The sequence below is a fragment of the Pimephales promelas genome, chromosome 1, assembly GCF_988280905.1.
Source record: "Pimephales promelas chromosome 1, fPimPro1.hap1.1, whole genome shotgun sequence".
NCBI classification, from domain to species: Eukaryota; Metazoa; Chordata; class Actinopteri; order Cypriniformes; family Leuciscidae; genus Pimephales; species Pimephales promelas.
This window is the reverse complement of record NC_142769.1, coordinates 48422513-48436845: the sequence shown is the minus strand read 5'-3', so window position 1 is coordinate 48436845 and position 14333 is coordinate 48422513. Positions and strand designations below refer to the sequence as shown.

The 14333-nt window shown below is 38.5% G+C and overlaps 4 non-coding genes across 4 annotated transcripts; all 4 read left to right on the top strand.

Annotated features, from left to right (window-relative positions):
* The first annotated feature begins 75 nt into the window (after positions 1-75).
* On the top strand, positions 76-266 carry LOC120470462 (U2 spliceosomal RNA). Its single transcript, XR_005620526.2, has one exon. It is a non-coding gene; the product is annotated as a U2 spliceosomal RNA (small nuclear RNA).
* A 2820-nt stretch (positions 267-3086) lies between these two features.
* On the top strand, positions 3087-3250 carry LOC148998522 (U1 spliceosomal RNA). Its single transcript, XR_016168803.1, has one exon. It is a non-coding gene; the product is annotated as a U1 spliceosomal RNA (small nuclear RNA).
* Positions 3251-8690: 5440 nt separating this feature from the next.
* Positions 8691-8881, top strand: LOC148998521 (U2 spliceosomal RNA). The gene has a single exon (XR_016168818.1). It is a non-coding gene; the product is annotated as a U2 spliceosomal RNA (small nuclear RNA).
* A 643-nt stretch (positions 8882-9524) lies between these two features.
* LOC120470457 (U1 spliceosomal RNA) lies at positions 9525-9688 on the top strand. The gene has a single exon (XR_005620521.2). It is a non-coding gene; the product is annotated as a U1 spliceosomal RNA (small nuclear RNA).
* Positions 9689-14333: the final 4645 nt, after the last annotated feature.

Genomic DNA, 14333 nt, shown 5'->3' with positions numbered 1-14333 from the left:
AATATAATAAAAGCTTACCATCATCAGATTTGCTGTTTCAAAGAGTGCAGTTGCTACTTGTGGCCATTTGTGGGTATCGCTTCTCGGCCTTTTGGCTAAGATCAAGTGTAGTATCTGTTCTTATCAGTTTAATATCTGATACGTGCCCTACCCGGGCACCATATATTAAATTGATTTTTGGATCAGGGAGATGGAATAGGGGCTTGCTCCGTCCACTCCACGCATCGACCCGGTATTGCAGTACTTCCGGGAACGGTGCACCCCCCTAAAGTGGTTAATGAAAGAAATAATTCTAGCTTTGCATGATAGTGGCGGGTAGTGTTGTCACGGTACCAAAATTTCAGTATTCGGTACCAATACCAGTTAAAATTCACGGTTCTCGGTACAAATTTCAGACCAAAGCTTAGTTTAAATTTACATATATTTAAGTGTTTATCACGGTTACAAGTATGGAAACTGTACATTTGTATTATAAACACTTTAGAAAAAGATTAGATAAAATTACCTAAAATAAACAATAGTATACACTAACACATTTGTAAAGTTGTTTGTAAAGTTTTAATCCATTATTTATTTAATGCACAATGAATTAAGTGAACAAACATGAACAATCAGGTGTTTGTAATAAATAACATTTTCAAACATTAATTAATGTTGTAAAAATATATTGTTCACTCAATGTGTTGATAACTAAGTAATGTTGATGAATGGTATCTTTGTAGCATTACCTTAAAACATGTTTTATTTGACTTGACTGTCCTTTTATTTAATCTAAAACTGCATTCATAATTAATTTTAAAAAGGCTTTTTAAACCTGCTGAGTTATAAAGGCAAGAATACGCCTAGAACTGGCACTGACATTAAATGACAATACTAATACCAGTAGTACTCTGGTGTCGGGTGGATACTACTGTGCTCATTAGGGTTGGGAACCGAGAACCGGTTCTTTTCCAGAACCGGTTGTGTTTTTGAAAAAATACCGGAACCGTGCAAAATTCCTAAGTTTCGGTTCCGAAAACGGTTCTGATGCCGATGCGATATCATCATGTGGGCGAAGTGCTGGGAGTAGAAGACGCCGTCTTATTCCTAAATGACAAAAACTTCACCACTGAAGTTGCGATTTGCTCTCACACGCACTGCATTTGTCACACACAGACACACGCACGCTGCGCGCGCCGACCACCGAGTCACTCCCTAGCCTACTTTCAAATCTGTTTGCGCTGAGAGAGAGAGAGCAGTTGTCGATATGAAACTGCTTTACAATCACACAGTCTCAATATTTATTTGTTTCACATATTCAAATGATTTCCATTACAGAATTAGTGAGATTATAGTTTGAGTAAACATTGACGGTAGTGGTCAAAACAGATGCAGTCCGTTGTGTTCAGAATTTACAAAATATATACAATGAGCGAGTGCATCATAATGGTTATTTTTCAAACCGTGTTTTTGTCTTATCTTGAATCACTACGTTAAGCCTGTAATAAGCGGTAATACTCGGACTTCTTGTTTAGACTGGCCGGCGAATCGCAGCTGCTGCGGAGTAGCCCAATGCCTGCGTGACTCGTCATGGACATAAACAGAGAGAAGTAGCTCCGGCAACAATGTTCTTCCGCAAGACGCATGCGGTTCTGTTTATTAACTGCTAGAGCGCCGATTTATCCAGTAATGAAATAAGTAAAGTCTTTATGAATCAATCATTCAAACCGTTTTAAAAAATAATCTGTTCTACACACATATGTGTGTTAAAGCATATTCTACTCCTTCTGAGAGGGTATTCTTCACTGTTGGAGATCCAATAAAGGAGAGGTCTAAATTATTATAGAGAATGCAGAATTTTTTAATTTCCTTTATATATATATATTTATTTATTTATTTTTTTTGCAAAGATTGCTTAATAATATTTTGAGTTTGTTTACATTACCAGTCTGTTAAACTAATTTGTCAAGTACTATAAGAAATAAACACAAAAAGGATTGTGGATTTTTCTCTTACTAATATTTTTAATTGAATGGGAACCGGAATCGTTTGGCGGAATCGGAACCGGAAAATTTCTCACGATTCCCAACCTTATACCTGCTTATTCTTTCCAAATCGCTTGCTCTCACGCGGCGTCTGTCGTTGCTATGCAACGCCAACGAGTTTTTATTATGAGCGCGCTTGAATCGCGCCTATATTTGAAATTGCGAATTTGCATGTAATCGGCCTCTTATGGCAACGTGACATTAGCCTAATCCAAAATATTTCCATATGTGGCTCTTTCCTCCTTTCGTTTCAACAAGTGGATTCAGAGAGTGAGAGCCATATCAGCGTTATAAAGAGGATGCAACTGTGCACGTTTCAGACATCGCGTCTAGAACAGAACTGGATTAACCTGGTACTCGGTACCTAGAAAAGCTGGTACCGTAACATTTTTTTTTAGTACCGACTTGGTACCGAAGTACCGAGTTTTTTGACAACACTAGTTGCGGGTAGTGGAAGAAGTCAGTTTAGTCTTGTGTGACAGTAGAGGTTAATAACAGCAATATATGTTGTTGTGTATGGGTGTTTTAAAATTGTTGAGAGTGGTCTTAGAATAATGCATATATTATGTAAGCATTCCATTCCAAGCATAATCATCATTCTACCTTTACTTGTGTGTGTGTATATATAGTATGTATTGTGTAGTGATGCGGCTGACTATCTTCTTATTTCTTGTGAAACTGTAGTTTTTTTTTTTTCCAATGAGTAACTTTTGTGTGCAAAAGCAGTGGCTCACAATTAGATTAGTCCCATTTGCCCCTGCCGGCAGATGCTGTAACTGCACCATTTCACATGCAGGACACGTGTCTCTTGTCTGATTGGTGGAGTCGAGTCAAATCTTCTCTATGATTGGTAGAGAGATCTACGGTGTTCAGGGAAGTCCAGTTCAGAGACAGTACAACTGGTAAAACATGACTGACGATTTAACAAGATCCAGAATTTAGATCATAGATTGTAAGGTTTTCTAATAGATCTCAATGAACGCGTGTAGAGAAGTGACGCCTCACCATGGTTGATGATGATGTTGCCTTCAGTAACTCCTCAAGAGGGAACGTGTACAACTCATACTTACCTGGCAGGGGAGACACCATGATCATGAAGGTGGTTCACCCAGGGCGAGGCTCAGCCATTGCACTCCGGTTGTGCTGACCCCTGCGAATTCCCCAAATGTGGGAATCTCGACTGCATAATTTCTGGTAGTGGGGGACTGCGTTCGCGCTCTCCCCTGATTTAATGGTACAATAATAGAATTGAAATTGTTCTCAGTTTATAAGTAGGCACTTCATGTATTTGGATAGTGGATAGGCCAAGAAAAGTACTTTTTTTTTAGAACACATAACTTTTTCATAAAAAATACTTGAGCATTGTTCACATTATAAAAGAAAACATTTATGAAGTGGTATTTTACATCAAAGTCAAAATTTGAATACTTTTCACCATGGATAGATGAACTTGATAAACTTTTCCCTACGAATGTCAATAACTTTTTTGCCAACCTTGCAAAACTGTTTGAAATTGTAACCATCTAAGAGGAGAAATTATTGAAACTCCCCTAATGCCATACTTGACTCTTTTTTAAAAACAAATTTTGAAATAAGTATATTTTTCTGTTTCAGTCATTGCATAAAAAGAGTCAAAATATATAGTGTTTATTGTAACAATTATAAAGGAGGACATTTGTTTATATTTTCCAGCAATATAAACTATCAAAACATATCACACCTAAAGTAACTTTAATACTTATAGATCCATCAATAGGGAAACATTGATGCATATAATATCTAGTGGTTGAGCGATATGGGTTTTTTGATTGCCGATACTGATGCCGATATCTGATAGAGCAGGGTAGCCGATTTGAAGCCGATATTTTTATTTTTATATAGCCTATACACACACACACACACACACACACACAGTAATCTGGTAATTAATGTGCACTGATGATCATATTTAAAAAAAAAACAAAAACTTTTTTTTAACTTTTGACAAGGTAACGCTAATTTTACATACAGCACACAGTGAAAACATGATAATGACACAGTGGGCAACTGGATATAGCATATATTTAGGCAGATTGTTTGCCTTTTCTGTTACAAATAATATAAAAGTAAACTCATTACTTTTTCACTTACCATTTACTTTATTTGATTACCAGTTCTGAAGCCCCCAGTTCTATCAAACAAAGTAATTAGATATGACTGACAGAGATCGTAAACTAATGAAAACAGAGAATGTGAGCGCTGTGTGATCGCTGTGTGAAGTCTGCAGGGCTGTAAAAATAAAAGTCCCGCTTCAAACACATCGGCCAATCAGAAAAACTTATCGGCCCATGCCGATATTTTAAAAATGGCAAATATCAGGCGATATATCGGTCAACCACCAATAATTTCTTTGAGAAATTCAGTAAAATGTAATTTCAAAACAATACTGTGACATCAGTTAAACGGTAACAGTAGCAATGTTTCTATCCACACGTTTTTATCCGAATTAAGTGATACAAATGAAAAATGCACTATGGAAACAGTAAAATTCGATTGAATATCAACTCAAATGAAATGCGTTCGGTCTCGTCGGATTTGATCTTGATCGATATACGGCTTATGCGATAAATGCTGATGGAAACGTTATTATGGCGCAATCCATTTTGTCTAGCAAAACTTTGTTTGCAAATGTTTGCTTGAATGTTGTGCTATTCAATGCAAAATTTATGGAAAAACCTTAATGTCTCGAATCAATTCGATATACCAATTTGATCGCAAAACAGCATGTGACGTCATTATGCACAGGTTTTTATTTGCTTTAAAGCCGTTGGATGGAAACGCACCTTTCACCAGCTTTAGTCGCAAGAGTTTTTTTTTTTTTGTTTTTTTGTTTTTAACAAACTTCAGATAATTCAATTGACAAGTGGATGGAAACTTGGCTTCTGACTTGAAAATAAAATCCATTGCATAAGTAAAAATTAAATTTCATTAAATGGAAAAAAAAAACCTAAGTTTAGTTTGTCTCTTCCTTCCTAGTGCTTTAATGTTCAGTGTATGTGATTCCGTGAGAGCCTTCTTTTCATGACATCAGTTAATGATAGAATAGAGATGAATGGATCAACAGAGTAATTAATGTAATGTATACTCAATTATGAGCTCATGACCTACTGTGTTTTCCCAACAAATGTAGCCACTTGTCAATTTCTTTTAAAACAAAATATGTCTTGTCATCATTCTGTGACAAACTTTATAAATTACCAAACTTTTAGAAATGTATGAATAGGAAAATGATAGGCCAGACACTTGCACAATTATGCCAGGAGTGTCAATTAAAATTTTTAAACATTATTTTCTTTATTTCTAAAAGTTAATATTTATGAAATAATTTTGTGTACCGTCACACCATAGGACGATTTTGAGATTTGGCTCAAAGTTGTAAAAAATGAAAAATAACTCTGGTTAAGCATTTTCTTGTTTTACATGAATTTGTTGTTTTAATACCATTTACAGTATTCTAAACGATGAAAATGTGAAATTTATTATCTTTTTCACTGGAAAATTATTATGTTGACAGTGAAAGTCAACTTTAAAACTTTATCAGGCCCCGTGGCCTTCCTGATTTTACATTGTTTAAAAACTGTGATCACATCCCCTACGTCAAAAGGGACACAACCATACTCTGTTTATCCAACACTTATTTTTTTAAATCCTTTTTCTGATTTAAAATCATATGTATCAAATCTCAGATAAAAATTGTTGAATTCCTGTCATAAAGCTGCATCTAAACTGAATCCGTTAGACAAAAACAATAAAACTGAAAACTAAAACAATAATTTGTTTTCCTACTATCCTGACCTGTGATTAAATGCATCTTCTCCCAGACAGAACCTAAATTTCCCTTTCAATTTGAACTTTAGATCTTCTCTAGACTGATTTAGCCCTTTTTATTTCACACTCACATTTCTCTCTCTCTCTTTTTTTTTTAAGCATATAATGCTCTACAATATTCCACTCTTTGAAAGCCCTATTTCTTTTTGACAGAAACATCTCAAGTGATTTTGTAACCTTTTACTGTTTGGGAATTTCTTAAACGATTTCACAGGTATTAACATATCCTCACAAAACGTCACACAACTACAAATTTAATCTGTTACGGTCTGAGCCAGTTCATAAAAACAGTCCAATCTGTACAATCCAGACACCCTTTTAAACGTAACATAGCCTCTAAAGACCAGTCTTTCTTCTTAATTACCTGTGCCTTTTCACGTTTCAGAACAGTTTTATATATAGGGACAAGTAAAATCATTATGATCTGGGGCCTCATTTATAAACGTTGCGTACGCACAAAAGAAGGCGTACGCTGCTCTCTACGCAATAGTTGGTATTTATAAAAAGCAAACTTGACGGTAAAATGTGCGGTCCTTCATGCAAGCTCTGACCCAGGCGTACGCACCAAAACAGGTGAAATGGTAAATGGCGACACTGTCGGCAGACGGAAAAAACACATGAAAGTGTGTGAAACTGTAGACGGTTGTGTAAAATAAATGGCAATACTGCTTCTCATAAATAACACGAAGACTTCACAAAGCAAATCTTACAATTAACAGCCTACACGAACACCCGTTTGATCGATCTGTAACAGAAATGCAAATTAACACATATTTCCAAAAAGAAAGAAATGTTCTTCAATAATATTGGCATATACAATTCATCCTCATAAATGAGATGGTAAACAGAACAAAATAATGTACAAAACTGAAATTCTCGCCAATATGTCCGTCTAACGGAGCAGATAGCAATTAGATAGTCAGATAGATAGGGAGATATATAGATCGATAAATAGATAGATGTATTACTTGTCCACTGGGGAAAGTTGTTTTCATCGTAAAAATATCTTCATCAGCTACGGAATCATGGTATTCGTGCATATGCCTTTAGTTTGTTTTATTTTTGATAAAATAACGTATGTGTATCAACCATTCAGAAAGCTGCAAGAAATTACATTTGCACTGAACTATTTCCTATTTGGATTTTAACCGACATCCGTAGCTTGTCCGATCCAGAATTAAATGGATGTAAATAAAATGCCCTATCACAATGCGTATAATGACGCACAATGCGTATAATGACAAATAATACATCTATCTATTTATTGATCTATATATCTCCCTATCTATCTGACTATCTAATTGCTATCTGCTCCGTTAGACGGACATATTGGCGAGAATTTCAGTTTTGTGAAATGGCTGATCTTGCGCTCTTAGAAGATGTGGCGATTAAATGGAAGGATTCGGAGCATCATCTTCACAACAAAAGGTGTGGAAAAATATATTATTTATTAATTATTTATTTCGCCCAACTACTTGGCCACCTCTTGAACCTAATGACTAGATGCTTTTTTGCCTCGACTTTGACTATTTGATCGACTATTTCTTTTTTTTTTCGGCCACAGTCCGAGGTTGTGAGGCTACAGCATTTACGGCGTCTGCAACCTTTTGCCACTCAAGTGCCTTTTTGGCATTAGTAATGCCCACACTGTGCCCTCCAAACAACATTTTTCTCCTCTTTTCCACCTTGCCAACGATAACTTCTACTTCACATTGAGTGAAGTTACATTTTTTTTTTTATTTCCTCTCTGTGTTTAACATGATTTCGCAATTCATGAATATTAACTTTTGGGCGTTTCACGGACTATTTATGGGCAACTATGGGCGTGACATGAAGCCGCAAAAGCTGCGCTACATTTAGAACTGATTGTGATTTATGAAGGGAAAAATGCGTAGGATGTGCGTGCGCACGGTTTTATAAATCCGAATATTTCTGTGCGTGCGCACGTCCTATGTTTCATCCGTACGCCACTTCTGACGCAAATCCTACGCAAAGTTTTTTAAATGAGGCCCCTGATGTTTCCCAAAGTTGGTTTCCCGACTTGTAAGCTCCTTTAATTGACCCATTACACAAGTCCAAAATTGAATCCTTACATGTTGGGCAAGTTGCATACTGAATGGCCCAGTGATTTCTTCAAAGAAAACTTATTAAAATCTCCCAGAATAAAACGGGGTGCGTCGGGAGATGCAGTTTGCAGTTCATGTACCACACGTTCAATCTCCCTTACCGCATTACCCTCATTTGTGCAGGGGTGGATGTAAAAAACCGTAACAAACAGCTGAGGAAACTCCCAGGGCAAGTACACAGGTCTTTGTGTTTCTGCACTCTGTTTTGTGCACACTCTTCAACTGATAAGCACAACTAGCACACCTTGTTGTGCCTTGTCGACACCTGCAAATCCTGCCAATCCTGTGCCTCAAGGAGCAGGGTTGGGAAACACTGCTCTACACCATTGCCTCTTGTGGTTCTATGAATATGCAAAATTAGTCCTGTCTGCACTCACTCACCCAGATCAGAGATCCACTTGTTGATGATCACACCTTTGTTGTTGTTGTTTTTGTCTTAACAACTCCCCCACTCACCACAGCTTTCTACACAGTTTTCTTCAGCCTTTTTCAAGTCTGAGGTGTGAACGTCTGATGTAAAGGGGGAGTTTATGACCCTTTAAGCCTCATCTGATTAATGTTAACAATTACATTCTATACAAGAACTCGGAGTAAAAATAATATAATAAATGCTTACCACCATCAGATTTGCTGTTTCAAAGAGTCCAGTTGCTACTTGTGGCCATTTGTGGGTATCGCTTCTCGGCCTTTTGGCTAAGATCAAGTGTAGTATCTGTTCTTATCAGTTTAATATCTGATACGTGCCCTACCCGGGCACCATATATTAAATTGATTTTTGGATCAGGGAGATGGAATAGGGGCTTGCTCCGTCCACTCCACGCATCGACCCGGTATTGCAGTACTTCCGGGAACGGTGCACCCCCCTAAAGTGGTTAATAAAAGAAGTCAGTTTAGTCTCGTGTGACAGCAGAGGGCAAGAACAACAATTTATGTTGTTGTGTATGGGTGTTTTAAAGTTGTTGAGAGTGGTCTTAGTATTTTTTTATAAATATTAAGTAAGCATTCCATTCCAAGCATAATCATCATTCTACCTTTACTTGTGTATATATATTATGTATTGTGTAGTGATGCGGCTGACTATCTACTTTTTCGTGTGAAACTGTAGATTTTATTCAATGAGTAACTTTTGTGTGCAAAAGCAGTGGTTCAAAATTAGATTTAGTCCCTTTTGCCCCTGCCGGTAGATGCTGTAACTGCACCATTTCACATGCAAAACACGTCTCTTGCCTGATTGGTGGAGTCGAGTCAAATCTTCTCTGATTGGTAGAGAGATCTACGGTGTTCAGGGAAGTCCAGTTGGAAGGTCTAATTGTCAACAGTCAGCCTAGACAGTACAACCGGTAAAACAACATGACTGATGATTTCGGAGATCCGGAGTTTAGATCATAGATTGAGGGTTTATAGTAGATTGTGCTGATGATGAACCATGTGTAGTGAAGAGGCGCCTCACCGTGGTTGAGAATGATGTTGCCTTTAGTAACTCCTCGAGAGGGAACGTGTACAACTCATACTTACCTGGCAGGGGAGACACCATGATCATGAAGGTGGTTCACCCAGGGTGAGGCTCAGCCATTGCACTCCGGTTGTGCTGACCCCTGCGAATTCCCCAAATGTGGGAATCTCGACTGCATAATTTCTGGTAGTGGGGGACTGCGTTCGCGCTCTCCCCTGATTTAATGGTACAATAATAGAATTCAAATGTGGACATTTTGTAAGTAGGTACTTAATTTATTTGGGGGCTGTGATGATCTTAAAATTCATCTTTTTGTTTAATTCATGAATTGGCACAGTAGTATCTCTGATGTTGATATGAAGGTACAGTGGATTATTTTGTTTAATTCAACCTGGTGTCAGTTATTTTATTCCTTAACTCATATTTCTTCTGACATATTTAGATAATTTTTTTTCATGCCTTAAAATAGCTTGAAAGTAACTACTTCTCAATTAGTATACGTCTATAAATGTATGCAAATGAGCCCCGCCTCCACTTGTTGATGGCCACAAGTTGACCTGATTGGTTACACAAGGTAGTTTGTGACGTCAGAAACGCCAGCGATTTCAAACCGCGTTTTTTTTCTGTCATTGGTTTTAGAGCCCACCGATATATCAGCGGGCCGATATTATCGGCCGATATTAGGCATTTTCCTAACTATCGGTATTAAGGGTTCTCCGATTGATCGGTCACTGACCGGCTTCAGCAGTCTAGCAAATTCTACAAGTCGTGTGAAAAAGCAATTCACTAGCAATCCATCTGCAATGTGTGTACCACGCCGCTCTTTGGTTGTCAAACAGTGCAGCCTCTCTGATCAACGGGTAAAATATACGGAACGAATGGGGTCCGTCCACAACGGCGATAGATTGAAGCACGCAGCCGAGTAAAGACTGCGCGAGCTACAGAGAACACCGTATCCACTTATCGTCGTGGCAACGAGCGCTCGGCTTGAGTTCAAAAACAAACACATTTTAGTGCTAGATTTCGATTTGATTTTGAATCCTCTGCTAGTTAACTGTAGATGTTTTATTTATTTGTATTTGGTACATCTGCGCCTCAATTTTACAAAAATTGGTGGGGGACAATATCGATCCTTAAAGTGGTAGGACACGACTTCACCAGCTCTAAACAAATCAGTCTAACCATGTGACCAGCAGTGGTGGCTTTCTTAATCTTTTTCACTCGCACACCTAGTGTTGTCACGGTTCCAAAATTTCAGTATTCGGTACCAATACCAGTTAAAATTCACGGTTCTCTGTACCAATTTTGGTACCAAAACTTAGTTTAAATTTACATATATTGTGTTTACATATAAATATTTACATTTACATATAAAGTGTTTATCACGGTTACAAGTATGGAAACTGTACATTTGTATTATAAACACTTTAGAAAAAGATTAGATAAAATGACCTAAAATAAACAATAGTATACACTAACACATTTTTAAAGTTGTTTGTAAAGTTTTAATCCATTTTTTATTTAATGCACAATGAATTAAGTGAACAAACATGAACAATCAGGTGTTTGTAATAAATAACATTTTCAAACATTAATTAATGTTGTAAAAATATATTGTTCACTCAATGTGTTGATAACTAAGTAATGTTGATGAATGGTATCTTTGTAGCATTACCATAAAACGTGTTTTATTTGACTTGACTGTCCTTTTATTTAATCTAAAACTGCATTCATATTTAATTTTAAAAAGGCTTTTTAAACCTGCTGAGTTATAAAGGCAATAATACGCCTAGAACTGGCACTGACATTAAATGACAATACTAATACCAGTAGTACTCTGGTGTCGGGTGGATACTACTGTGCTCATGTACTCGTAAAACTACCCCGAAAGCACTTTAGAGGCCGTTCACATGTCGCGCGTGTTTTTTAATTATATTTTTGCGCGTGCTTATTCTTTCCAAATCGCTTGCTCTCACGCGGCGTCTGTCGTTGCTTTTTAAAAACGAGTTTTTATTATGAGCGCGCTTGAATCGCGCCTATAGTTGAAATTGCTTGTAATTATGGCAACGTGACATTAGCCTAATCCAAAATATTTCCATATGTGGCTCTTTCGTCCTTTTGTTTCAACAAGTGGATTCAGAGATCGAGAGCCATATCAGCGTTATAAAGAGGACGCAACTGTGCACGTTTCAGACATCGCGTCTAGAACAGAACTGGATTAACCTGGTACTCGGTACCTAGAAAAGCTGGAACCGTAAAAATTTTTTTTTTTTAGTACCGACTTGGTACCGAAGTACCAAGTTTTTTGACAACACTACACACACCCACTCTCTCACCAGTACTCTCTCTCACTCTCAACTCTCACACACTCTTTGAAGTCACACAGGAAGTTTGACTTCCTGCTCAGCTACTGTTTGGATGCTCTTGCTTACTGCTTTCGCTTCGCTCTATTGCTTTTATATTTTTATATTATCTCCTTGTTGTGAATTAATCAGAATAGAAATGTGAATTTGTTATCTTTAATAATAACGGAAACAGTTTGACATTAATGGGGGTGTTCAGCTTTAAGAGAATTCTACCAATAATGCATCAGTGTATGTGAGGAAAAAAAAGAGAAAGAGATTGTTTTCATGTGCGAGCGCTGTATCTAATGATTCAAGTTCAGAAACTTCAGTAAACAGTTCAGTTTATTCAATTCAAGTCGTCAGTGGTCATTATTGCTGGTCAAGGAAGAAAATACACGACATTCTTTGGTGCCGAAAACCCGGGATAACTTGCAAGCAACATCCGAAATGGCGGAGCGACTTGAAAGACTACACAGAAAACGGAGAGCTGTGCGCGGTTCCACGACGAGACTTTTGCAAGACATTGAAACGGAGGTTAGCAAGGAAGATCCAGTCGTTGACAGATTATGTGAACTGTTAGCCATGTTATCTGCAAAAGAGGAAACGCTGCTGGAGTTAGATCACGAAATAGAGGAGCATACAGATGTGGAGGATCTTGAAAATGAAGTTGTCGACGCTGAGGAGTATGGCCAGCGAGTCATCAGCGCGAAAGCCCGCGTGCGGCGCGTGATGCAGAGAGTTCGGGAAAACACTGATAGCAGGCCGCGTGATGCAGTACCAGCGCAGCGCGGACAAACAGTTAAGTTACCCAAGTTAATCATCAACAAGTTCAGCGGTGACATTAGCTTGTGGCAGGACTTTTGGAATCAGTTTGAAACGGCCATTCACAGAAATGACGCGCTAAGCAAAACAGAGAAGTTTAATTACTTAAAGACATATGTAGCCGGCGCTGCTTCAAAGGCTATAGCGGGACTGATGTTGACAGACAGCAATTACGATCACGCGATCGATCTGCTTCAGAACCGGTTCGGAAGAAAAGATCTGCTCATTAATGCGCACATGACCAAGTTGTTGAATCTCTGCCCAGTGAAGAAATCCTACGACGTGAGTGCTTTGAGACAACTTTATGATGAATGTGAAGTACAGATTCGTAGCTTAGAATCGCTGGGTATTGCATCAGAAGCATATGGCAGCTTGTTATGCCCTGTTCTGCTACAAATGATTCCGGAAGACATTGCACTTCAGTACAGTCGACAAAGAGGATCCAGTGATGAATGGAAAGTCTCAGAAGTTATGGAATTTCTGCAGAACGAGATTTTGAGCAGAGAAAGAACAATGCAACTGATTAAGTCAGGTAATTCCAAAGACAGCCAGTGCTATCACAAACCATTTAAAAGACCAGAGACATTAATTGAAATGAAGCAGAAAAAACATAACATGCCATCAGCTGCAGTGCTGCAAACCTCTAGTCAAAAAATACCAAACTGTCTTTTCTGTGATAGCGCAGCGCACAAAACAGAACTGTGTACAGTAACTGAAATTGCTGCACGAAAAGCAAAATTGATGAAACTGGGACGATGCTTTGTTTGTCTTGGACAGAAGCATATAGCAAGATTCTGCAAAGCCAAAGTGTCCTGTACTGTGTGTGGTGGCAGGCATCATAGCACTGTGTGTGAGAAAGGAGAAACAACCACTTCAGACATCGACGATAAAGATGATGTAGTTTCTTCATTTGCTTCCCATTCTGTTAAAATGCAGTCCGATAAGCAGAACACGGTGCTCCTTCAGACTGTAAGAGCGTGGGCAGAAGGACCTGGTGGACGTAAAAGCATTCGCTGCTTACTGGACGGTGGCAGCCAGAGAAGTTTCATCAGCGAGAACACAGTGAGAGCTTTAAAATTACCTGTGATGAAGCAAGAAACGTTCACTCTTCATACCTTCGGATCCACAGCACCAGCAACATCCAGGCGCAACACAGTAAAGGTAACTCTGCAAAGCATCTGGAACAAAGATCAGAAAGTGGAAGTGGAAGCTCTCGAAACTCCACAAGTGTGCACTGCTGTGATGAAGATTCCAGGTGAGCACATCCAAGCAGAAATGAAACGAAAAGGCTTGCAGCTGGCAGACTATCAAGACCCAGGCACTTGTGATACAGAGTTGTCTCTCCTGATTGGTGCAGATTATTATTGGCATGTGGTGTCAGGCCAAGTGGAAAGAATCACAGATGCACTGGTGGCCGTTGAGAGTATTTTTGGATGGTCAGTGCAGGGACCAGTCACAATGTCCAGTGTTTCCGACGCAGCATGCATGCACATCCATATCGATGAAGACACACTGGTTTCAGAACGCTTGAAGGCCTTCTGGGAGACCGAATCCCTTGGCATTACCATGCAGCAGTCCAACAGCCCTGAAGAAGAGGATGCTCTTCGCATGTTTGAAAAAACTACTCAGTATAAGAACGGGCGATATGAAGTTGAGCTGCCATGGCGACCTGACAAACCAGAGCTCCCAGATAACT